General features: G+C 43.6%; 1 long non-coding RNA gene across 1 annotated transcript in view; it reads right to left on the minus strand.

The window, feature by feature from the left end:
* Nucleotides 1–240: 240 nt before the first annotated feature.
* LOC130611048 (uncharacterized) overlaps nt 241–26,722 on the minus strand; it is a 162,966-nt gene continuing 136,484 nt past the window's right edge. The window contains exons 2-3 of the long non-coding RNA XR_008975145.1: nt 4,873–5,051; nt 241–439 (exon numbers count right to left, since the gene is read on the minus strand). This is a non-coding gene — a long non-coding RNA (uncharacterized LOC130611048). The remainder of the gene's footprint in view (nt 440–4,872; nt 5,052–26,722) is intronic.

The raw sequence follows: 26,722 nt of genomic DNA on the forward strand, positions 1-26,722 counted from the left end.
AGCTTGGAGCTTAAGCTAAAACCTTATCCAAATTCAGCATCAACTGGAAATTACTAACCAAACAGGTAATAAAGAAAGGAGAAAAAGCAAAGGATATTGATGGCATTTTGAAATGCAGAAACGTAGAAGGAAGGCCTTGATGGAAAGAGTCTTTCAGTGGGGAAAATATTTAGACTCCCCATATTTAAGAAGAACAAGGAGTTTAAAAAACAGATTAAAAGCAAAAGATAATGCCAGTGATGACAGACAGAAATTGCAAAACTGGTAGTAATGTTGATGCAGAAAAGGCTGAAATAGTTACCTATTAATTCTGCAAGTAGGAGAGGGGTGGAAAGGAATTTATTTTGGATAAGGTGGCAAGCTATCTTCCAGTGCATTAGGAAATAGCTTCTTAAATTCAGCAGTGTCGTCTTCTGCCTGAGAGCTGTGCCAAGCCTTCCTGCAAAGAGCAATACCGGTCTGTAATGCATGGTTGGGCTGTTGGTAAGCTGAGAACCCCAGGGCCATATCCCTCTGACCTCGGCTGGGAGCGGGATGTGGGATGGAGGAGAAAGGGGGTGGAGGCAAAAAGGGGCACTGCAGCCTTGCTCTCTGGCCCTGGACCGCTGGCTGTGGCTGCAAGCTGTGACTGCCAAGGGAGTGTTAAAAATCTGCCAAAAAGCCACACAATAAATGGCAAAACTGCATCTGAGTGAGAAACTTTCAGAGAGGAGTTTATTCCTGTCATCACAAAGGAGATTCAGAGGCACCTTGATTTCTGTGTGAAGGATGGAAACAGTCCCTGCTAAATCTTTCTCCAGGTAGCAGAGAAAGCCATTACAAGAGTTCAAGGAGGAGAACTCAAACCAGACCAAATGAGAGAGCTGGCACAAAGTGTTAGGAGTGAGGGTGAATAAATTACTTAAAGAGGTAGTGGATGGCTCTGTTTCCTGATGTTTTCATTGGCTTTGGTGAGGAGAGATTTCTCACCACCAACTGCAGTCAGCTGAGTCACTCAGCCAGTCTCTTTAACCTCTCCCTGGTCCATGGAGAAAGATAAAAACTCCTGCAGGGGATGATTCAGTGCACCCAAATTAAGCATCTGCTTTGAATTGCCTTCCGAAAGCACCCATCTCTCTTCCACTCTTCCCCTGCCACCATTACAGAGGAATTCCAGGGAGACAAGGTGTGTGCCAGGTAAGGGACTGGGGAGCACAGAGGTCCTACCTATCCCCTATGGACAAATCAGTGCAATAGGTTCTCTCTTAGGGTTAGGAGTCAGGCACCGGTGATGCATATGTGCAGATCCAGCAATGACCTATAAAATTTAGACCCTGAATAGAGCACTTGCCCCACACAGGTGACAAAAAAGCATAGGGTTGAATACATTTATAAAGTACTTGTTCAGTATTACAGACAGGCAACTAAACCAACTCCCAGTTTCCTCATAGCTCACAAATGGCTCCTATCATAGACAAAGTGAAAAGTCCTAAAGCTATCAGTACCCACAGTAAAGAGTCTTCTAATCACTATAGCAGAGAGAATTTTTGCACCAAAAATCTTGAGTTGAACACAGCAAGGTCTACCTGCAGGTACTTGTACCAGGTCAAAAATGGACTGTGGATTTGTCTGTGTTTTCTTTTGCTTTCAGAAGTGAAGCAAAAATACATGGTTTTTTTTTCTCTTATTAGCTCTCCACCAGGAATGGTCATTTTTGTCCACCTCTGCAAACACCTGTATTTCTTCCTTTAGATTGTTTGCCAGATGCCTTTTAATTTATTCCTCCTGTTAAAGTGCCATTTACCAGGTGTCTTCTTCAAAACTGCTTGCTAGAGATTTGCAATCCATCACTGAGGCTGGTGAAGGAGTCACAAGAGGGCAGCTTCCCAGCTACTGACTGCCCAGGTAAAGCCTGAAAACCTTAGCGGGCCACACAGAGTATGAGCCACACTGAGGAGCTTGGGTGTCTGTGGCTCACATGGAGTGGAAGTGAGCCCAGATACTCCAAGTTGTAGATTGTTTTCTGTAATGAACACCTGCACATCGCAGTCAGGAGGCGCCCGTTTTACGTGTAGTGCTTGGAAAGGTGGCCCTGCTCATTCCTTTCCTCCAGTCTACACTCACTGCTTGTAAATCTCCTTTTCTTGAGTTGCACTTTACTAGTATGAAGTATGCAGCTAAAGGTGAATGGCTTTGTCTCCATGCTAAAATCTCCCTGATTTTACTCCGATCCATTTCTATACTGGTTGAGCTAAACCACAGAAAACTCCAGTGGGAACACTTCTTCTTTGGCTGATTTTTGCTTAGCCCATCCAGATTCCCAGCCAATTAGAGCTACACTGAAATAAGCATAGTGTAAATCCACGCTAAGAGATTGCAATTGGAGATTGCTCTCCTTCAACTAAAGTGGTTTACTGGACTAGAAATGGTCATTCATGGGAAAAAAAAAAAGCAATGTATTCCTATGTACACACAGAGCGGAGAGCTGCAAAAACATTTTGTCTCTCATTCTTAGTCCCTCATTAAAGGCCACACATTGATTATTTATTTCTTTCTAATTTAGCAACAGCAGTAATAGAAATTGCCTCTTTGACCCAAGGCAGTTGCCAAACGTTTAGTTCAGAACCAATTTCAGTGCTACTGTAATCCCCTGAACTGGAGAGCTGGAGCAGAAGTAAAGCTGAGCCAACCTGAAACTGTAGCTGTGCGAATGGCGCCAATCTAATTAAGTTATGAAAAACTGTCCCTCTGGAGATGAGTCTCCTGCAGCTCACAAGCAGAAAGGTGGAGAACATGTGAATCTGGCCACAAGCCTCAGCTGTTGACAACCCAACTTACAAAGCATCTGTACACATGCCCTTTGGGAAGAAAGATAAGTGGTACTCGGGGGAACCACACATTTGGTTAACTCTTTGTTCCGTACTCATCCAGGCAAGGAGAAAATGTTTCACATTATGCTGAATACCATCTCAGATTCTGGCAGGATTACTTGTCAATATTATTGCAGCCTCTTCAGTTACAGTGCTTCAGCAATAAAGTAGTTAGACTGGCTTTGAAATACAGAAATTCAGGCAATACAATCGCGCTATGAAAGAGTGCTCATTAGCCTTTGGCTGACCTTGAAAAATTGCGTTTCTCTCCAATTCTTCCACAAATTGCTTTAAGGAGACCTCCTTAGCTCTACCAAGTCACAAGGTTCGACTGTGTGACTCATGGTTTTTAGCCACTCTCTCACGATCACAAGGCATGCTTGCCTTTTACACGCAGCCACAATTGCTACAAGGATACATAAAAATGCACCGACGGCCTTATTAATAGTGGCATGTTCTTATTTGTTTGGGACTTTTTTTTCCAACCTCAAAAGTTTCATAATGAAACAGTTGGTCTTATAAAAAGTGTCACTCATCAAGTCAAATTTTATGGCTAGGTCACTGTAAGGACTTCGTCAGACTGTGACTGGGCACAATAAAGTTTTGTAGATGTGGAAGCTGAATTAAGTGTAATCAGATACGTCTGGGGGCATAAGCTGGCTCTCAAAGGGATGCGTTCTCTTGTTTGAGACAAATAGCATCACTACGTTTCCTCCAGTATCTGACCGTTGCTGGACACAGGCCATCAAATATGTTGAACCAGTAGGTCGCCCCATATCCTGAGTCTATACCTCTGCTATCAACAGCCCCTGCAGCTGCAGAGGAGCCCTCCAGCACTGCCCTTGGACAAAGGAGGAAAGCTCAGCTCGAGGTGCTCCTTGCCCCAGTGTAACAACTTTCGACACCTTCATGGTGAAGGTCTCGGATGTACATGTACTGTCTTCAGCAGAACTTGGCACCGCCATGCAACACCTGAAATGATTACCTGCCTGCAGTGATGCTGGAGCCAAAGGCTGCTCAGCTATTCTGTTTCTCTTGCACAGCAGATGATGGGACAGAGCAGTGTTGGAGATAAGGAAAAGCCTTGCCTGAAGGAACTGTGGCTTCAGTGGCACAGCTCACCCAAGGAGCTGGAGCCTGTCTGAGGAGCTCACCACAGCTGGCACAGATCATGCCACATCTGCAATGCCACGGCCGCAGTGCTGTTAATCAGCACCACTGCTGAGAACAGCCTCTCTCCATTGGCATCGCACTGCTCACCTCTCCCCACTGGAGGATCACTGTCAGCATCCCTGCAGGAGTGGTCCCTCTTCCATGTACTCAGGCTATGCAGGAGCGTATGCTGGTGGATGAAGCAGATGCACAGGTCTAATTCCACCCAAAAGAGGGCAGTGGTGCTTGCGGATACACAGGCACACAGGGAAGACAGTAGTTCACTCTCCAGCTGCTCGACTTTCCTAACCAGCTGACAGAAACTCTCCCCAGCTCTTGGCACAGGCAGAGCAGTCCACAGAGCTCTCTCTTTCACACACTCTTAGTTAGCCTCTGCTCTCACTTCCTCTCTTTGACTCATTAGCTGTTTTACCATCATTTCTCTTGAAATTCAATGGAAGAAGTCACATGAACCCATCCATGCCAGTGCTGAGTGCCCTGTACCAGGTGCCTCTGTGTCACCCCCATCTATCAGTTACTTGGCTGCCAGCTGGTACATGTCTTCTGCAGAAGCAGCTTTTCAGATGAGCTGTGGCTTGGGCGTAGCCGGGAATGGAAAATTGGATGGACCGCAGTTGATGGCAATCAGGCAATGTTCAGAAGCTTGATGTCACAGGAAACCACTGATACTGCAAATAATTCAGGGCAATTAAAAAAATCCCCAATACACTGACTGTTTCCCCCCTGTTCCAGGGGCTATGTATTTTCCAGTAGTGTGCTTGCCCAATGCCTATGCTCTCACCTTCAGCAGGTGCCGTTCACAAAACAGCATGATCCAACCCGAGTACCCACCGTTAGCACTTGTACTTACCATGGTCCTCCCTCAGCCACAGGGCTGTGTGGGTTTCCATGGTTGAAAGCCAGCACAGGTCACAGCCTTGAAGTGTGGAGAGACGCTTGCTTTATTTCTCAGCATCAGAGGGTTTCTCAACCTGGCAACTTCTGCTGTCTTGAGGTTGTTCAGTTAATGCTGTTTTCTTGGCTCCCACACTAAAAACACCAGACATAATAGCAGCAGCCAAGGTATTAACAACAAAAACAGCAGCAAAGACAATAGCAACACAAGTGTAGCTCATAAGCTTAGCTTTGTTTAATGGTACAGGATCTGCACAGCTCCTGGGAGCTAGACCCAGAGCAGAAACTGCAGCCAACTTTCCCTCCTCTACTGCTCTTGATGGTTGGGAATGACCCTTCTCCAGACCAGAACAGCCTTTACTCCTGAGTGAAATGAAACAGTGGCCCCAGCTCGCCGTGGCAAACATGGGCCTGGAGGTCTGGTTTCTTACACAAGCATGTTTGTACAGAATTTTTTTGCTGTAGATATTGCCTTTACACAGGCTGGGTTGATAGCATTGCACATACGCTATCTGACAGGATAGCATATGCTATCCTGTGCCTCCACGTGGCATTATGCCCCTTCACTGGGTTTCCAGACAGGAAGAGATTACTCTGCCACTGCCTGTGCCAACAGGTTGAAGGCTCTGTGTTAGAAGAAACCTAAAGTTCTCCTTCAGGTTAAATGCTGAGACCAGCCCTCCTGGGTGGGAAAAGCCTCGTTAGGGGACAGAGAACTGATAGAGGACCCAATAGTGCAGGGTCAGGTCCTTCAATCACAGATGCACCTGCCCGGAAATGATCTGATTGTAGTGCATGTAACCCACTTGTTTCTTCAACACCTAAGTAATGCCTTTACAGGGCGAAATCCATGTAAGTAGACTTAGCATGGGCTTGTGGCACTTCTGGGGTACCTGGCAGAACCTCAGGCATTGGCTTGGGCTGGGATATGCCCTCTGCTGGCACGTATAAGGACACCCTAAGGCATTTAAAATGTGACACTATTCTTGCATTTGAGCTAGTTTGTCATCAAAGTAAAAAGCAAAGGTTTATCCCACTTCCTGCACAACCCCTCCTCTCATGAGGCTGCCTGGACACACATCTTTCTAAGTTAAACACTACAAATGTATTTGTCTCTTCAAGGGGAAAACCAGGCTTGTACCCTCAGAGCAAGACCTAATGCCCTTAGTGGCACACGGTGCAGACAGCTGAGGGGGTACCTCTGCTCAGTGTGGATCAGTATGGTTAAGACTAGTGTGACTCTTGAAAGAAAAGCCAGATTACTAGTACTGCACCCAATACAAGAAGTCCTGGTCCCCAGTGGCTCTGAGTTACTCCAGGCTTTGGAGCTGGTGGTGGAGTCAGTAACTCAGGCATCCATTGCATGATGATCTGCTCTCAAATGCATGTTCTACTTGGTGGCATTTACCAATAGGCATTTGCAGGTATAACTTCAGTTTGGCCTGCAGCTTTAAGATTTCTATAGGCAAAACCCTGTTTGCTTTTATTTCAGATTGTTAAGTGCATACGGTTAGGTGCAATTACTCTCCACTGAGGTGACAGAACCAGGGCTAGGAGCCTCATAAAAAGTACAATGCCATAAGGAAAACCTGGGCCTTCTTTGCCAAAGTTAGTGTAATGAGCGTTAGAAGATGAGCAATGTCAGTATTACTGCATTTGGGAAAATGCAAATATGAAATTCTTTCCCAGTGAATAGTGACAATACCGTGCTATGTAGAAATGTGGGGAATTAGGCAGTGTCATCCCATGTGATTTGTACATACTTTAGAGGGAATTAAATCCTTGTGAACCTATCCAGCTTTACAGATGTTGAGGCCTGATTTGGCTTGCTGATGTGCCAGTTTTACATGGAGGCAAATCCACTGAGACCTGTGGAGTCATTAAACACTGACAGAAGAAAGCGGAGACTCAGATGCTGCCACCCTACTTACCATGCCAAGAAACAGCATGCATTTCCCAAACATTTCATCCATTGAGCAATAGTAGCAGCACTGACAAGGTCTTCTGTGATCTGCTTTGCCCATCGCCTTACCCATGAGTCCAGGGTGGGACCACCTCCAGGATTAATAGGTCAGCAGTTTATCTGGACCTATTCTGGTTTGGGCCTCCTTGAAGCATTACAAGGATGTCAGTATCTGTGTTCTGCCATTTGCACATCATCACAGCTCACAGGCTTTAAAAGGTCCTTTGCCATACCATTTGGTGCCCAGATTTCCCTTCCCTCTTAAATTACTGTCATATACTGCAACCACTTTAATGCTGAAGCTAATGCAGCACCCTCTCTGCTGAAAGGCTCCGTTTCCGGTATCCTAATTGTGATATACCCCATCATAATCATTATCACCCCCGTTGAGGGATTGCCTTCCCACCGCATATTGGGCCGTATGTTCTGGTCTACAGTGGTGGTACACCCCCGACCTTCCTCCTCATTTATGCTGGCGAGGAAGAAGTCAAGGCCAAAGCAATATTCTTTTAAGTAGGCCTTTTGGAATACGCAGCAAGCACTGACATTAGGGCTGCGAGCTTTCCCATCTGCGTGCCAAAAGGATTGCTGCATCATGCAAAGGAAGCAAGGCATGTAAGTTATGCTGTGCGCAAACCATTTTGAATGCCTTTGAGCAAGTGTCAGTTGGACCATTGACTTTCCACCCCCATCCATGGAGGGAGGGTGGAGCAGGCCAGACGGGGACAGGAATGTGATCTGTATTGTGCTGTTTCTGGGTTTACATGCCTACTGATTTTACTTATGCAACCACGTTGGGTATCCCCACCTCCTCACCCTTCTAATGAGCGGAAGAGTAGGCGTAGGGACACCAATGACACTGTCCAAGTGCATAAAGCTGTGTGTGCGCATGATGTGTGGAGGATCCAGGCTCCACTCCTGATTGATGCTCTTCCCTGGGAGCAATCTGGCAGCCCTGCAGCCCTGCAGCCAGGTGTTCATGCTAGCCCTTGCGAATGCAATCTTGCAATCTTCTCTCAGCCCTGGAATCAAGCCACGGGTGCTGGGAGAAAGGATTGAGTTTCCTTTTTGGGGTTTATTTTTTTGATGTTTTTCTATGAACCCACCCAATTTTGCAACACTGCAAAATGAAGGCTTTGCCTGTTGTTTTTTTTTTTTTTCTGTGTGTCCTGCTGAGGGAAGGGACAGAAAAAACTGGGTGAGATAAAACAATGGAAATTGGAGTGGAATGGAGGAGTGTGAAAAACAAGAAGGTTGAGGTTATGAAAAGCCGGACCAGGCTTGGGAGAGAAAAACCCTTCTATGTATTTTGATATTGTCTTATGTTTGTGCTACGCTTACATCAAATACCAACCCAGTAGGTACAGAAAGCACAGGCAGGTAGAGTTGCTAGCAGAGCTTTTGTAAACTACTACTCAGCCTAAGGCACAACTCAGTGACCTCGCCTTTAGCTAAAAGCTATTAAATAAATTTAAGCATACGTGCAAATTGAATTACCTTAGGGGAAAAGCAAAAAAAAAAGATGGGAAAAACCCAACCCTTGGATTAAAAATGACCGGAAAATCACATCAGGTAACCCTACAGAGCCTGGCAAACTCTGTAACTGCTTTGAGTTACTCCTGACCCTGACACTTCCCCATTCAGTGTGTGGTCCTTGGCTGGGGCAGCTGCGCCACTGATCTCAGCGCTGCCAGGCCTCCGGCTCACTTGCCTGTTCTCCCCTGTTGCGCTCTCTTTCATTATAATGGAGTAATACGGAGTAGTGGTTGGGAATTCAGCAAAAAACAAACTCAGAGGCTTTAATGTCTGACAGCCCTGACTGGAATGGAGCAGCGGTGCCTGATTCTTGTGGGGTGATGAGTACCTTCTCTTTATGGATTTTGTGCGTGAGGGGCTCCTGAGAATCCCATGAGATGCCTATATCCTTCTTCACCACCAAAACCCGTTTTAAAACACAGCGTTCGTTTTCATGTTTTCATAACACCTCATTTGCAGGCATGTGATTAAACCTAATTAATGCTTGTAATCAATGAATGCCTAATTGCTGCTCATAAAAAAATGCTGGATAAATGCAGAGCACTGCTTGATTGAATGTTCTTTGATTGGCTAATGGATCACTCTATTACTCTTTTAGATTCTGCTTAAGCAGGCAAAATATCTGGGCTGGTGTAAAACAATCCTGCATTGATCTCTCCAGCCAAGTGGGGTCTTTCCAGTAATTAGAAGGGTGGTGACAGGAACAGACTTGGCTGTCTCTTCCTGGGGGACTGGAAAGAGTGGTGGTTTTTTGTTGTTTTGGGGTATTTTTTTTTTATTTTTAATTTGAAAGCTATGCAGCAAATAGCAAGGAGAAGACTGCTCAGATCTTTTGACTTTCAGCTGTAAAAAAATCATTTAGCATTCTCTGATAAGCCTCTTGATTTAAACAGAGAAGCAATTTCTGCTGCCTGGGAGTTCCAGTTGGGTAAGTCTGGCCCCAAAACTTCACAGGCTCAAATCTCTGGAACCAAATTCCAGGAAATGTTCATATGTGGATGATGCATCTGTAACAGATACGAAGGGGAGAGGGGAAGCATTTGGCAATTAGGAGCTGGAGTCATTTATAACTCCAGCTGGTACTTCTCTTTTTTCAGGTGAAATGTCTCGAGGGGAGGAGGAGAACCTGTCAATGGCATGTTTTGCACTATGTCTTGCCTCTTCTCCGTATTATGGCTTTCCCCCATGAACTCTTCCAAATGGGGCCGGCTTCATGAGCATGGAGAACTGGCACTAGATTGTGCTCTGCCCTCCATCACCCTCCACAAAGGCTGCTGAGGAGCAGCCTCACTGCTTTTCTATGGATTCCCACTAGTCAGTGTGCATGAGAGCAAACTAAGCCATTCACTTAGTGGGTGTTCAGAAAAAGAGGGACCACGTACTAGGAGTAGGTCCTATTTCCTTGTCTGACTGTGCCTTTCCAGATCCAGTGCTAAGCACCCACAGGACACAGATCCCAGCAGGTTTGGGGATAGAACAGAAGACCGCAGGGATCACCCGGCATCCTGCAGGCTCAATTCCACTGTGGAGATGTTGCTGATGCTCCATGCAGATCAGCAGTGAATCTTCTACATAGAAAGAAAAGGGCATCAAGAAAAGCAACAGAAATGTTAGCTGTAAAAAACTGATTTTCTGTTTCCTTATGAAGCCAGATTAGCTCTGTGGCACCCAGATCACAGATCACCCAGCACTTATTTGCAAGGCTGAGTATCTACAGAAGGAAGAGCATCAGCACACGTGTCTAAGTGCAAGTGAGGTTTCCACAATATAGCCCTTTGTCTTTTTAACTTTATGCTCTGTTCAAATGCTCAGGCCTGTGCTCCAACATAAATACATTGCCTGAATTTCTCTCCTCCTACATTATTCCTCTTGAGCTGTGGAAGATTATACTCAATAGATAAAAAAGTGCTTGTTTCTTTGACAAATGCAAGGCTTAAAGACCACCCTCTGTTCTTGAGCAAAATTAGCTTATCTTTGCCCCCAAAAATGTTGTTACTAAATATGAGCCATCATTTGTGTGTGGCCTGAATGAGACGCTCAATTCATCTTATTAAAGGTTATCCTTTGAGGAGCTTTAAAAGGAAATGCATTGTTCTTAATTATTCTTATCTCAACAGCTGTATAATTCCTGGTTTTGATTTAGAAAAAAAGAGTATCCAAAGAAAGATTATACTGAAAGCTGGAGATGGGTCTGAACCCAGACTGCAGAGTTGAACTGCAGCTCTTAGCCTGGGCTAAACTCTCTTCCTCTCTCCTTTGAGAAGGTGCATGTCTATTATTTTCTCCCAAAGTTAAAACATGAATCTGTGTAGAAAACAACAGATAATCTCAGAAAAATAGGATCTGTCTCTCTTTCTGGTTTTAAACTTGTCCTAATAATGTTCTTTTTGTTTTATCAGAAAACAGTAAACAAGACTTGGTGAGGAAACACTTTCCTCTGCCATTCCTGCACCCCAAGCTACCCTGTCAAAGTTTGTAAATATTTTCATCAGAAAGGCCCAAACTCAGTAAGTCTTTTCCATTCAGTGAAAATCCTAAAAAAAATTTTGAAAAAAAATCAAAGCAAACTGAAATTTGGGTGAAATTTACTATCATGCTAAAAAGCTGCTTTCTGTTGGTTAAATGTTTGCACAAAAAGTGACATTTGCTGTGATGCTGTACGGTTGTCACAAGCTGCTACCCACTTTGAAGTGGAGCAGCACATAATGGATCAAATTCTCCACAGAGCTCAATGCCAGAGTTTCAAGTGCTTGGCATCTTGCGTTTGGTCCAGCCTCTCTGAAGTGGTCAGCATCCAGCAGCTTCTATTGTGACAATAAGTGGCAAGATGTTTTGCAAAAGGGCTTAGCTACCAAGCTGCTGAATTCTTCTGAAAAATCTGGTCCAGGATGGTACTGAAGGCAGTTTCAGCTGGTTTGATTGAACCAGCTGTTGAATCACAGTGGATTCCTTGAACTTCTCATTATAACATGCCTCTGCCGTGAACCGCTGCCCCCCTCTCCCAATAACCAGGTAGAATCATAGAGTCATAGAATCGACTAGGTTAGAAAAGACATTTAAGATCATCAAGTCTATGCATTCACTTTGTACTGAAAAACATGTGGAATATGTGTGTGGGAATAAAGGCTATGAGAAGAACTAGAGTTACAAACATAAGGAACCTTACATGTACCAAGGAAGCTTTCTGTTGACATTTTACATAAACAGCCTGAAGGAGAGGTCACAGTTTCACCTGGGCTATTTAGTGCTCATCACATTTGAAAACTAGATGGCTTTGGTGCCACAGTGTGGAAGTAGGCTCTGTTTTTCACTAGTATTTGAAATCAAAGAATTAGAAACCCCTAACAGCATAGCTGTAGGAGCCTTAATTTATCCAGTTTAACAAACCTTGGCCTCACCTTCCTTTTCCAAATACCAGTTTAAAGGTTTAAATAAGTAAGCAACTGCCACGACTGCTAACCACGCTGCTTTCCTCTTGGCCATAATGTTGGAAGTTGGAGAATAAACTACCATGTCTGGGTCACCAAGCAGCTGCATGTAGAATCATAGAATGCTTTGGGTTGGAAGTGGCCTCAAGGATCCAAACTGCCTGTTGTCTTTCTTACATGGCATTTCCCAAAGAGCTAATCTTGAACTGAACATGCTATGAAGGCCTTCTTTAGGTGTCCCTGTAGATGTTTTGCCAGCTTAATCTCTGGCAGATACCAGCAAGGGACTGCTATCTGAACACTGGTAGTCCAGAGCACATTGTTCATGTCTCTCATATATATTTGGGCTTGAAGGTATGTTTTTCTTTCCAGTAGATCTTAAACTTTCAAGCAAGTATAAAACATCATGTTTGAAAATATCTAAATAGTATTTTTTCCATTGCAGTCATTCCTTGGTGTACTACCTGCACTGTGATAATGGACAGGGTAATAAAACTACTTGTGATGGGAGCTCTCTATTGATATTCAACTCATCTCAACTGTAGTTGAAATCAGGTTCTGACTGCTGGTAGTTCCAGCAAGGGATGGTTATTTTGTACAGTACATCCCCCCCCCAACCCCCCAAATTAATATGAACATGCATGTGACGGTCACCTCCTGTCCAAAACACAACAACTACTGAAAACACCTAGACACTATTTCTCTGCAAGAGATGCTACTAGTTAAGCAGCGTTAGCTCACAAGACTAAGCTCAGCTACTATCAGTAGTGGATTTGGATCTTCCTTCCTGAATGGCACAGTCTCCATTTCTAATCCCTGACCAGTGATGTTCTTGCTTTTATTTCTCATTAGTGAAAGGCTACAGGAGTACAAGATTAATGACTGCAGCACAGCCTCACTCAGTACCTACAGCAACGGCAGCTGTTACCTCATACAAAACAATATTTTTCTCCAGGGTACCCATTCTACCTACACCAGCAACAGAGATAAGGATATTTATAGTTTCCCCAATTCCTTATCTTTATTTCTAGACATTCTTAGTGAATATATAAAGCACCACTGCTAGGCATGAAACAGAGAGAGGGAAAAAAAAACCCTCCACAAAGCTGAAAGATTCACTATAGCCAGCTTTAAAAGAAACAGCAAGGGGGTATGGCAATAGGCCATCTCTTCCAAAACAAGCTCTGACTCCCATCCAGACATATGCTCCACAAAGAGTGAAACTGCCAAACAGGTACTGATAACAGAGGAATTGGTTTAAAAATACTCATTTTCATTCTGAAAGACAATTATCTGCAGCTGAGGAGAACCTGACTGTTAACGGGAACTTTAATGTACCGTCCACGCAGAAACAACCATTCGCCAGCACCGCAGAGATCAGACATGACGAAAAATAGCTTGACTCATCCAGACAGTAATTCAAAGCAGCAAAATATATCCAATTCTACCCAAAACCCCATCATGCATTTTCCACGTGGAAAGTAGACGGCTCCCACAGAGAATATCTTGTTGTCCTAAGCACTTCTGAAGTTGTACTAGAAAAACCTCTCTTACACCAAGTCACGCAATATTAATGGGCACATTGCTACTTATCACACACGTATGTCATTTTGTACAGCCTTGTACATTTAATTTGTTGCTACGGATACAATTTAGTGAGGACTTGACCTAAAGAACGATTAAGCAATGTCTGTACATGCAATGATCCCAGCAAAGGGCTGGGGGTGCCTGGTACCTCTTAGGAGCAAGCCTGTGCTGTACACCATTGTCTTACATCCTGCAAAACATGCAGCTCATTTATAGCAACAGCTTGAACACAAATTGATTTGGGTAAGGCTTGTTCCCACTTGTGGACTCCACTGAAGGTATAATCCTGGTCTAGTATCACTGGTCTCATTTTATGATCTTGGGTGAAGCACCAGGATGACTCTAAATGCGTGTATGTAACTCTAACTATTATCCATCACTCAGCATCCAGAAGAGACAAGAACAATTCACTCACACTTCATTGGCACATTGTTTCTAGCAGCTAGCAGACTCTGTGCTAACTGGAGAGGAAGGACTGTACGTTTCTGAAGCAAGAGGATCTCTCACATCATAAACACGAAGTTGTGAATGCCATTTTACCAGAGGATACAGCTCCCTTTTAAATTAGAGATGAGTGAAATAGGTTGGACAAAACAAAACCTGATCCGTATTTCCTCTGAAGCTTTGAGATGGCCTTAGCAGAGAATTAGATATAATGGACATGTTAAAATAACTAGATCTCATTTGAAAACATCAAAGAAACAGAAACACCACAGGCCACATTTTAAAAACCATCTGCCTGAACAGGGAAAGGAAAACTGTGTAAGCACCACCTCATATACCAAATATGCACTGATGTGTGCGAAAAAGGATACTCACATACTCCACCACCATTTCTCCTCAGGCAGCTGTCCATTCCCTTACAGAAACCTGGTCTTGTACAGACAGAAAGTAATCAAATCCATTTGTATGAATATTTGTGTTATCTAATTTTAAAACGTATCCCCAAACGGTGCCCTGCCCAAAGAAGGCTGGTTTGCTCTACTAACATGCAGAGCTGCTGCCAATATTAGCATTCAGGCTGGTTCAGATTTCCATACAAAGCTCAATTTTAAGCTCATTCATTTCTGAGTGCCCAAATGGAAACACTGACTTCTGTAGGGCAGGTTTTCAGTGCTCTCTTGTTCAAAAGAGCCCTTCAGGTTGTCTCCTGCGAGCAGACTCAATGTAGGTGATTTCGGAAAGGTAAAGCATCTTCCTCAGTCATTTCCTCTCTACCTTTTGTGAAGGAATCCATGGTCCCTCTTGCAATGCTTCCCGGCAGAAGGATTGTCCCAGTGAAGTTTTCAGGTATTGCTCAGAGGGACTAAATAAAATCTCCTGGGAAATTTTCAGTCTGACAGCACCAGGCTCTACGCTACTACTACAAGAACAGAGGAGAGATGCAAAAATGATTTTACTGCATCTTTCTACTGTCCTCAGCTTCCTCAGTGTGAGGATGAACGGGCAGTCTGAGGTGGGCTGGCTGATACCCACCATTGCAGCCACCCCTAACAACAGCCCTCGCAGGGCCCCTGGGGATCTGCTGTCTGCCCTGGGCATGCATCAAGGGAAAATGGGTCAGGAGGATGGGTGTGAAGCTGGCTGAGCAGCCCAGAGGCTCCAGCCCAAGATTTTGCCAGTCAGCTTTATTACAAACATTTGTGGTGTTCCCAATGAGAACACTTCAAAACGCTTGAGCTCACACCGCAGGCAACGACTGCAGAGCACAGTGCTCATTTATTTATTTATTGTTATTTATTAACTGAAAATGAATCTGTTTATACACTTTTAAAATGCGTGTGTGCCTTATAAAAAAGTACTCCTTGCCCTGCGCATTGGAAGGAGCTGTTTTTCCATCGGGGGAAGAAAGGAGCACGCTGAACAGGGGCACTGCGCAGCACCAGCTCCTGCTGCTGTGTCCAACACAAGCTGACCTTTTGTTAAGACTCAGGAGTCAGTTTTAGTGCCCAAGAAAGTGAGGAGCAAGTAGCACAGACGTGTTGTCCAAGCTTCCCTGCACAGCTCTGCCAGCACAGTGCATCTCAGCCATGTCCTCCAATAACCTTGCTATCCCAGTCCCTGGGAAGAGACTTTTGTAATTTTCCCATGATTTGATTTCTTATATAGACTTTTCTATAGTCAGGGTCTCTAGCCATAGAACCTTTACTTGTCTCCATTGTCTCAGTCAGAATAAGCAGTGGTATTAGTTCCATTTTTCAGATGTGGCGAAAAACTCCAGCATGAGCTCCAGGGTCACTGAAGGAACATGGACAAAACTGGGAAGAACTGGGTGCAGGCAAGAGGATCCTGGCATTGTGTCAGGATGCATGAAGGTTGACCTGGAGCTGCCAGTGCCACGGCTTCACAAAAGCCATGGGCTAGCACATCCCGAACCCTGACAAGTAGAAGGAGAGGCAGCTCTCTTGGTTGGTCAATGGACTTGCAACATCTGCAAGGCCAGTGCTCTGTAGAGGGAATATCTGGCAAAATCATTTTTCATCAGCAGTGACACCTGACCGAACAATGATGTCTCAAAAGTACTAAGTATCTGCAAAATTCTGAGGTTCTTGTGCTTGCTACGCACAGGCAAAGTATTCTACATTTGTCAAACTTCTCTTTGAACTATTGCAAGTTTTAAATGCAGCAGTATCAGACATGAACATCCACAAGAAAAGCTAAAATAATTTCAAGAGAATAACCCAAGTATTGGGGTGTCTGTGTGTCTCTAAAAACCAAGACTCCATCCCTGATCTAAACCAGACTGTTCCTCTCCTTTCCCTCACCCCCCTCTTATTTAAAGAGAGCTGGAAGGGAAAAGACTTCATCAGTCTCTGAGTCTGTAAACCTTTCCCCTCCCTAATATCCGAGACAAGCCTTAAAGAAGAACCAGTCTGGAACAGAACATGAAAAACCTTCTGAAAAATGACTAGAGGCCTAATGCTGTCACTGTCCCATGTTTATTTTTCTTTCTTTGATGTCTGATGTCAAAGAGAAAATAATGTCATCTGCTGGAAACTCAAACATGTTTGCATTTTGAGGTAATTAGAATTAATGTTGGAGGGCAAAACTAACACCGAGCCACTCCAGTCTTTCCCATGTGAGGAAAACATTCCGTAATGACTTACATTTAATCTGGGAGCTGGCAGGCGGTCAGAGCAGCCTGGATTCAGGAAACAGGGTAATATTTCAAAAACATTTTCTTAAAAAAAAAATTAAAATAAAATAAAATTAAGTTATCTATATGTGACCCAATTTATCAATGATGGCAGCCTGACTGCGCTGCTCCAATTCCAGAAGGGTGCCACTGCTGAAAATCAATAGCTGACAAGGGTGTAAATCAGAGAGTAATGGCAGCCATGGTTCAGGACCACCACTGCTTCCTAAGTACTCAGCACCCGCAATTGCAGCCACATTTTCTGAAGAGCTCAAGCCCCCATTCACATCCAAACAAGGGCCAGATTTTTGTAAGTGCTTAGCACGCAGTCTCTCCCCATTGTGACATTAATAGCAACATGCTGAGCTCTTTCGGAAAATTGGTCATACATGTTTGTTTTGGACCAGATCTTGTCACCCTTATACATGTTGAGTAGCATCTTACTCAGTGAGGAATTCTGCTAACTAGTGTCTCTCTGTGCGAGCATTGCTGTGATCTTAAAAGACAAATGCAAGCCATGTTGCTCAATGCCCTGATGGATGAGTCTCATATTATGGCTATTATCAAGGTATGAAAACCTCATCTTTATATAATCAAACTGAACTAAGTAGGTATGTATGAGTTAAAGCCTGTCTCATGAGAAACTGGGTTTGTTCCTCATAGGTTATTTCTGGAGTGAGGACTTTCGTTTGAATTACTCAGCCATCTTTAGGGGTTAAAAATAGAAAAGCAACCTTTTCCAGTTCAAAGAAAATAAATGGCTACACTTATCTGTGTGGGTAATTAAAACCAGCTGAACTCCACGAGCTGAAACCTTCCACACAGCTCGTCCTTACTGAGGAGTAGATTTCTAGCAACATTTGACATATCAGAAAAAATTACATTATTAAGGATTGCTCTGGGGTAAGCATAATGCTACATTCAAAGGCAGGTTATTGGTGAAAGAGCTACGGAAGAGATTAGAACATTCAAAAAACCAAACCAAAAAAGCTTTTCCTTTCACATGTGTTGATTGTGACTCTATTGACATCAGCTGTAGTTAAAAGCAGAACAAATGTTGTATTTCCCCTTCTGCAACTCCGCAGAGGTGTGTGCCCCGGCCCCTGGCACTGCACAGCTGCTTTGGGAACCCAAATGACTGCAAGAATGGCTAATGCACTCACATGATGTGCCTTGTGCTACAGTTCCACTTCACTGGTTCAACAACCATTTTCCCCTTTTGATGCACTGTCAACGAGTTTCTCTTTTTCTGCCTTTTCTGACACATCATGTGGTCCAGCAGATACTCATGAAAGAGAAATGACGCAGGGCCATTTCCTCTGGCTGGCCAGAGCCTGGCAGAGTGACTGTGCATGGAAGGAAGAGCCAGAGTGGTGGAGCAGTTGCTCTCACAGTGCATCTTGCTCCACTGCCTGTGGTCACATCACGGCTCTCCTCAAACTTCTCATCTGTGCAGCTGAAGCCCTGCTCTTACGCTAGTGTAGTTCAGTGGAGCTACTCTGGCTCTGTACCGCTACCGTGGAATGTAGATCTGTTGTGGAGGTAGGTGGGTATTGTGTGCTATCATCCTCAGGGCATCCCCTGCACCATGCTGTTGCAGAGCATCATCCTACTGACTTCTATTTGACAGCCAGCTAGCAAATGCAAAGGCTGCAGATCAGCTGAAAGAATCAGGAATGTCTTTCTGAACAAAGGACAACATTTAAAAGGCAGTTTTTATTCATGTTTCATCAAAGTAGCCTACAGGAAAAAGAAATCCCAATCTTTTTTTTTATCCAGATCATCAATCTTTTTAATCCTTCAAAGCTGAAAGTAGATACCTCTAATATTTACAACATATTTTCTTTATTTAGCCAAAAAAAAAAAAAGTAAAATAAGAGCAAACTGTCCTTTTCAAATTCACATTGGCCAATACAGACAACTCCAAAGATAATTTCCCTCTTCTGCAATTGCCTCCCAGGCCTGGGCTTAACCAGGCCGTTTCCCATGTTGACAAGACAAAAGCATCTCTAATAACTGTACAAGGCATATTCCTATGAATGTCAGGGCCATACAAATTCCCGGGCTCTGAGTGCTGCCTACACATCAGATGTGCTCCAGCCACAGCCAAGCAGGAGGCTAGAAGAGGAGGAGGGCCATGGAATGAATTTCTTGCTGTTTTCTTCAGCCCTGGATTTCTATGCTGCTTCCCATCTTCTCTACCCTGTTCACCTTCCCGCATTGTCCTTCATGTCCTTCCAAATGCAGGGTTGATCTCTGGGGGGAAGGGACCTGCTGCTCAGTATCAATTTATGCAGCTATAGGAAGAGCTGAGTGCTGATCAGGAGGTGGAGGGTAATTGCATATATGTATTAAACCAAGCTGGGAGCATTTCTAAGGATTTTCCCAGTGACTCCAGCCACCCATTCTCAGCAGAAGCTGATGACTAGTGGCGGGAAATGGATTGTCAGGAAGTAATTTCTCACACAGAGGAAAGGTAGCACAGTTCCAAATCTCTAAGTCTTTTTTTATCTGCAAAGAAGTATTTCCCTCTGCTTTATTCTTTTCTAAGAGCAGGGCTGCTATTACAGCCTGTCTGCTGCTTGGTGCTTCTCTCTCCCTAGCTTGTTACCTCCCCAATCTTCTCCACCACTGCTTCCCTCCTTTGTCTCCTTTCTTCTATTCCTTGTGTTTTTGCTTCCCATGGCTCCATTTCTTTTACAGCAGCCGGAGTTTGCACAGCAAGGGTATGGTGAGATTAACCAGGTTTGGAAAGTCTGCCTTTGCTGTGCACACATGCTCTGTTTTCTTCCCTCCACTCCCAATGAAGAAAAATGTGTCCAAAACTGCTGTGAAGTTCCTCAGTGAAGAGCTGGCACAAAGCTCCCCAGCCAGAGCAGTGCCATGCCTTTGTCTTGCACAGGAACCCACACACAGCTTACAACAAACAGAATGCCTACTGCTAAAGAGAATAAAAAATGTCTCCCTACACAACATGCTAGTTAAGGAATAAAAAGAAAAAAGAGAGAAAAGAGAAATTAAAAAAAGATATATAATATAAATTACAAGTCTTTCATTGCTTAATGTAGATGTATTGTACTCAAAACTCATTTCACTTCATTTGGTGTGAAGCTGTGGTAAGTCCATTAAAGCTGAAGGAGTTGCATCTGCCTAGAACTGGTGCAAGCCAGATCACAATCAGATCCATTACATTTATTGCTATAATATCATCACCTTCCATATGGTGCTGCAACTAGTCCGTATGCTGAAGGGAATGCTGCCTAAAATCTATTCATCCCAAAAGCTGCATTGATCTTAAGCCTTTTATATCAAGAGAAGAAACTCCTCCCTGACCTACAGACACAGATATTGTCCAGGGCTGTTTAAAGGTTCCAGTGCGTTATGGAGGATTCACACCCACACTCACCTAGTTCTGAACACAGATACTCACATCTCTGGCAAAGAGCAGAGCTGAATTTCCTTCGTGGAGTCTGTGTGGCCTTGGCCCTTTTTAAACTGCACGCTGCAAACACGGTCCTTCAGTCCATTGCTAACTCCTGAGGATTCATGTGAGGCTTATGCCTTTGAAGTAAAAGCTTTCAAGCTTCTTCCTCTGATCTATTACAGATAGTCACCGTGTGGACCTTCTAGTGCTGGTTAATAACAGCTATATCTAATTACTTAGAAAGTATATATTTGTCAGTGTCCCATCTATTATTTCACACTCCACTTCCCTTGGATGAGCACTCTGGTATGCCATTACTTTACTGAATATGAGTTTCTCCAACCTGAGAGGCTTTAACCCTGATCATACTGTACATCACTGCAAGTAATACTGGAAACAGAAATCTTTGAACAACAAAGGACCAACACACCAGTGTATTTATCTGCTCCAATATCATCTTTCACTAGCACTCAACTGTCATACGTGGTACCCAACAAGCAGCATTTATCATTGTGGACTTATCCTCATATCCTTTCCTACCTTTATCTACTGTCATGGGTCAGTTCCTTTCTCATTTAAACCTCACCTTCCTTAAGTGGTTTGCTTGTTTGTCTTGCAGAGTGAGGTGCCAGCAGATTCCTCTTTAACCACACATAGAATCATAGAACAGTTCGGGTTGGAAGGGACCTTAAACATCATAAATGACCTTTTATTTCTCGTTCACTTTACTTTTCAAATCACCTAATCATCAGGTTAAATTTCTGATCTAAAGAGGAGAGGGGTTTGCTACTGTTTTCCTTGCATTTTTTGCCTAACTGGAATTTCCTCATATTTATTCTCATCAAGTTCCCCATTTTTAAAATATCAAATGAAATTGTAAGTGATCAATACCATCCACTGGAGCATGGACGCTCGCTGTCTGTATTAACTCCTGCTTTTTCCTTAGGGGTAAGCTGAACCTCCCCCAAACTACGCATCAAAACGGATGGCTTTAAATAGCAGTCATCTGTGGTATTAATCAAGTTTCTTCTTAAAACCATCCCAGATGTGCCACTCAACCAGCTTATACTGGTTTCTGTAAGAACACCCACTGTTATTATTGTACCAACAGATTTTGCAACTTCCTTAATTTCTTTTAACACATGAAGGTCTCGAGCTGAGATCTTTTGCAGCAATGAGGGTGTGCTAACAGCAGAGGGTTGCATAAATCTGTGCAGCAGGCCAGCGGACTGTGAGGGCTGTAGGTGCAGTGTGGATGAGGGCAGGGTTACTTGAAATAGCTCTCAAGATCTGTAATGTAGCTTCATTTTCTTCACTCTGGAAGCTACTGGAGATCAGACCAGAGCAGGATGTAAGCTTGGCCTTATACAGCTATATAGGTATGTGAATACAGATTGTGTGGACCCAACTGCACTTGCCTGATTCCTTTCTTTCATTGTTTGAGGGACAGCGAGTGTGTCGGGAAACCTGTTTTCTAACAGGCAAGCACATCAGCAGGGATCCACAGCCACTCTGCACCAAAGCGGTGAGGAAAAATGGTGTTTGGCAGAGGATGAGGGTCCTATAAAAGAGCTCTCCGTCTGGGCCTGGGATGCTTGGGACATTCTGAGCATTTTTCTTTCCACCACCCTCAGGCAGTGGGAAATTACTACCTCTTGTGTGAGCGGGGAGAAAACAACTAAGCAGTATCCATTTTAGCAGGCAGGAGGTTGGTGGGTTGCTTTGTCACAGGTATCTCCATTCTGGCAATGCTTTGGGGGTGCATCATGTGCTCAATTTCTACCCTGCATGGTCCAAGGAGCATTAGGGCAGAACATCCCGCTATGACGAGTCCCCACGTAGATCTTCTGGATTCCTTGATGAAAGCAGTTCCCAGATTGCTCTCTGTAAGATGACCTGATGCTCCCTGGATGTGAAAGTCTACCTCTGTTTACCGTACATTCTGGGTCTGGTTTTTATTGGATTTGCCACACTGAAAATTTGAGGTTAACACGCAGAAATCCAAACGGTAAAAGCAAAGCCTGAGGAATGCCCAGTGAAACAACACACACACCTGAAAAGTCTTTGTACTGCGGGCCTTTTTCAGTCCTATCTCTTAACACAAATATCAAACTCAGCTCTACGGCATTAGAGAAATCCAATAACAGTTTGTCATGCCATGGAAACATTTTTGTAGAGACTCACATTTTATTTGGGAACTGGCTATCTGTTACAACCAGCAATTCAAGTTGAAGCAATGGAATAATATTTCAAAAATGATTAGAGCAAAACAAATAATCACATGAATGGTATTATTTTGCAAAACATGTGATCCGCAGTAATTTGTGGGTTTTGGTCCCTGGTGCTAAAATTGCAGTGTCTTTAATCAAGCTAATTATGCAAAACTCTCCGAAGGTCACAAAAGGTTCAGGCAGAGGTTTTTTTGATGCTGAAATGCAGACCAAACACCCATACTATGTTGTTCTGATTAGAAACGAAGCACTGCTTTCTTCAGACTGATAGTGGTTCTGAAATTCCACTGTGAAACACCAGCGTTTATACCTTACATATCCTGAGAGTGCTTTGCACACTGTAGCAGAAATCACATTGCCCCCTCCTGCTGTCTAACATGGGTATGGAAATGAGCCTTCTCTTTCCATCACCATGCCCTCTAAAAACATTACATTATACTTACAGCATTTATTTATTTTTTGGCAGCCAGCCAGAATTAAAAAGAAAAAGTAAATAATATAATCCTCTTTCAAAAATACCCCTCCCTGTGAACTGGATTATGTTGTAATCCATGCTGGATCGACCCCAGGCCTGCTTGCCTTTTGGGGTAAAATGACAACGTTTTGGACAGCCTGCAGGGCTCGGCAGAGGGGGTGGACCACCAGGACACCATGATACAGCCCAGGTTTCTCTCCCACTCCTTAATTTTACAGCCACAAGGAAAAAAACCTCTACACAGAGTGGGCTTTGTCCATCTGTGAAGCACATGCTCACCCAGGTTGCTGCCACTCGTGAGGTCATGGCGTGGGACACTGAGAAATGGCTGGCAATGCCAGCAAAGAGGTGATGGGCACAACTGATGTGGGGTGGGTGCAGAGTGATCTGGGGGGTGCATTTCTACCCCACCAGCAGCACTTGGGTCTGTTAGCCAGGGTGGTGCCACACCCCACATGTGCAGCTCCCAGCACTCCTGCATGGGTTTGCTCTGGCTCTTCTTCCCCCCGGGGCCACTGCTTATGCTGGCATTTTATGCTGCTTTTTCCCAGAAAACTGCCACTCTCCTCTATTTTCTTCTTCCTGAGTGGTCTCCGTGGCCACTCTTCTCCATATGACTTTGTGGTGAGTTGGGAATTGCTGGTGCTCTGGAAACCCAATCACTGCATCTCCAGCTGCAGTGTAGGGACCAGAACTGGCTTCAACTTAAATTAAGGGCAACTCAATGACAAACTGAAGGGACTTCAGAGAGGGGAAAAAATTACCCAAGGCTTAGATGTGGGCTGAAGGAAAATGAAGGGAATGGGCTTTGCACATATCTTGGTTAAATATCTAATTGATAATTCCCCATAAGTCTTAGGAGGATATAAACACTTAGGAGGCAAAGGAATTGATTAGGACCAGAGAAGGGAGTATAAGTGGAATTAATGATATGAAACTGAGAGCAGGAAAATTTATGCTTTAGAGTAACATTTCCTATTAACGCAATCTACTAGTGTGGGGTAGGATTCCAAGGAGAAGCAATGGAAACCCTGTTGCTGAAGTTATTTCAGAGAAGACTGGACAAAACACTCCAGAACACACTGTAGGGAACAATTCCACAGTGACAGGAGAATGGAAAAGATGATCTAATAGTAGCTCTTTCCATTTCTAATTTATATGCTGACTTTATATTAGAGGGTTTTTTTTTTGAGCTGCCAACCAGTCATCAGTGAAAGAAACATACTAAAAAGTTCCTTCTGGTATTCCATAACAGTCCAGTATTTCCCTACTTCCCAAGTCCTGTCTATTGCATATATACACAATAGACCTGATGATTTATAGCAGAGACGTCATCCTCCATTCATCCTATTCTGCTGAGTTACTGCAGGGTCTCTGAACAGTGGTTATCTTGTGTGCTGTATGAGCTAAAACACTGCAGCATAGCACAGCAAATTCAGTCAGATGATTCAATATTAATTTCCTGGCTTTGAAAAGTCAAATCTTCAGAGTCATTTGAAAACAATTTATTTTTCCTATTACCTTTTCTTCACATACACAGGCAGTTATGTAGAATAACATTTGGAAAAACTTTGTAAATAGTCTTATTAGGAGAAAGGCATTATTCAGTAAAGAGGGGGTGAGCGGGGAAAGGCTCTTTGTACTGCAAAAGGTACCATAAGAGAAAGGAAATTCTTGCTGAAGGCATATTTTACTTCAGTACCATTGACTTTGTAATACATACCGTTCCCTATTGTACGAGTTCTATTTTTTGATTGCTTTACATCATATACATGAGTGACACACTCTCACTTCAACAAGGGAAGGCAATCAATAAAAGTTCCTTTAATGTCTAACCTAATAATCTGAGTTGTGAAGTGATAGCTCAGATTGCCCACGGAGGCAGAGCACAGAAGTTGAGTCGCCTGCTAGAAATGATGTAGATAAAGCCCATCCCGCTCTAGATGAAGATAGAGTAGATGCCTGCTTAAGCTTTCTTTCAGCCATATTTTCTGGGGTTTTTTTTACAGTGTCTTCAATCACTCTCTGCAAAATTTCCAGACGTCTATCAGCCAAAATATGTGCAGATGCATATAGGTCAGCCAAATCCAAACATCGGTAGAGTCTAAGGTCAAAATAGATGGTGGAGTTTATCTTGTCCAGTGTTTCTGAACATTTTCCAAACCATGATCTCATATTACTACAGGACAGAATAATGGACCCTTTCCCCTCTTTTTGACCATAAAGGGAGGGCAGCTGAAATCCTGTTGGAGGTCCCAGGACCTGAAGACCGAGAATGAAGGCTGCAGTTCAGCCCTGAATAGAACTATACACACAAAGTCCCCGTGCAGACAGGAGCACAGCTGCATGACTTAAGTGTGCAGATAGCAATATGCACAGTGAGGACACAAAGCATGCAAAGAGAGGGACCCAAGGTCTGTTGTCTGCCACATACTAAATGAATTGCTCTTAGAAGGTGACTGATTTTCACAGACTCATACTAATGCATAGTAACACTGTTCAGAGACTGATGCTAGCATATACCACAGCTAATGCTGACTTCATTAAAGCTCTCTGGTCAATGACAGCAATTGTGTGTTGTCTAGTGGTTGGACTGGAAGACAGGAAAGGATTTGATTCAGTGCTAGCTGTGCTACTGACTCATGGCTTACCCTGCAAGTAAGTCATTTGACCTTTCTGTAGTTCAGTCAATCTGGCTGGAAAATTGTGCGGGAAGAAGGGAAAAGCACTATTCTTACTGAAAACCACAGACGGAATCTGAGCTGAGTTTTCCTAGGGTAAAAAAGAAAGAGACAATATCAGAACGTGAGTCAGGATCGGAACCTCCCTGGCCTTTTCCACTCAGGACGTCTGGTAGTATCATCATTATCATAGCAGAAAATAATTTACTTCAAGTCTTGCTTCTAGCCCAGAAACCAAAAGGAAATACTCAGTGCTGTGCCAGGTACACTCAGCTCCTGAATAGATTGAAGGACTATCTGAACGGATTTAATAACTTTGGACTTCTCTACATGGATCATATTTAAAGGGTATAAATAACCAGAGCAAAAACTGGAACAGAGAGGGATTTATATTACTAATATTTTTTAAATTTTTTTTCTGATGGGAAAATGGAAAAAAGTAGGGACTTAAAATACCTTTTTTTTTTTTTAACTTGTGTTATGCTTTCTGTCGGATTTTGTACTATAGAGACCTAAAGAACATTTTTTGGCAAAATACCAAGCTAAATACAACGTGGTGTAAGTTCCTAATAATGGAAAGAAAGTTGTGGTGGGAAAGTGTCTAGAGCAGATTTTGTAGACAGAAGGTCCCCAAATTGGCTGCAGAAACAATCTCTTTTTCAGAATGTCTTCCTCATTTTGAAAATATAAATAGCTCTAATGAAATGCCCAAACCTTTTTCTTCTACTATGACTAGGAAGTGGAGTTGTGAAAGATTGATTTTGGCCAGTACTGCCATAAAGTGGTGAAAACAATAATGACCTGTAAGGGAAACTGAAATTCAATGGGGGCTTGATTTGTGGTTCTGGATATCTTGAAAATACCTCTATTTTTGTGAGAAACCTCTACCAGACCCATGAAATCAACCCCCCCGTCTGGATTTCAGGAACGTTTGAACTAGAGCAAAAGACCCTCATGCTGACAGATTGCTCAGGCTGAGAACTACTATATGAATGGTACTACTGAAGACACATCCACCCATGCAGGACCACTCAGTGTGCTTTTGCACACTGGATCTCAAGGGGATAACTGAATACAAACCCACGAGCATTGTGCATGTGGGAAATGCTGTAGGTGAGTGGGGGGACGTTGGATTCAGTTCTGAGACAGCCCTTAATGGAAACGGAGTCTGCTTCCAGTTTGATATCAGGTGAAATATTGAGATACTTTGACCTGACGGTAGAAATATCACTAGAAGAGTAGCGCTAGTATTGCAGCCATTGCATTGCTGACCTGCCAGTCATTTCCCAAGTGGCCTACAAAAGACATGTCTTATGAAAAAATGTTTCTATATTTTCATGGATCC

Source organism: Pezoporus wallicus, unplaced genomic scaffold (assembly GCF_028554395.1).
Source record: "Pezoporus wallicus isolate ANWC-B61680 ecotype Strahan unplaced genomic scaffold, APGP_CSIRO_Pwel_v1 scaffold_11491, whole genome shotgun sequence".
Classification (NCBI taxonomy): Eukaryota; Metazoa; Chordata; class Aves; order Psittaciformes; family Psittacidae; genus Pezoporus; species Pezoporus wallicus.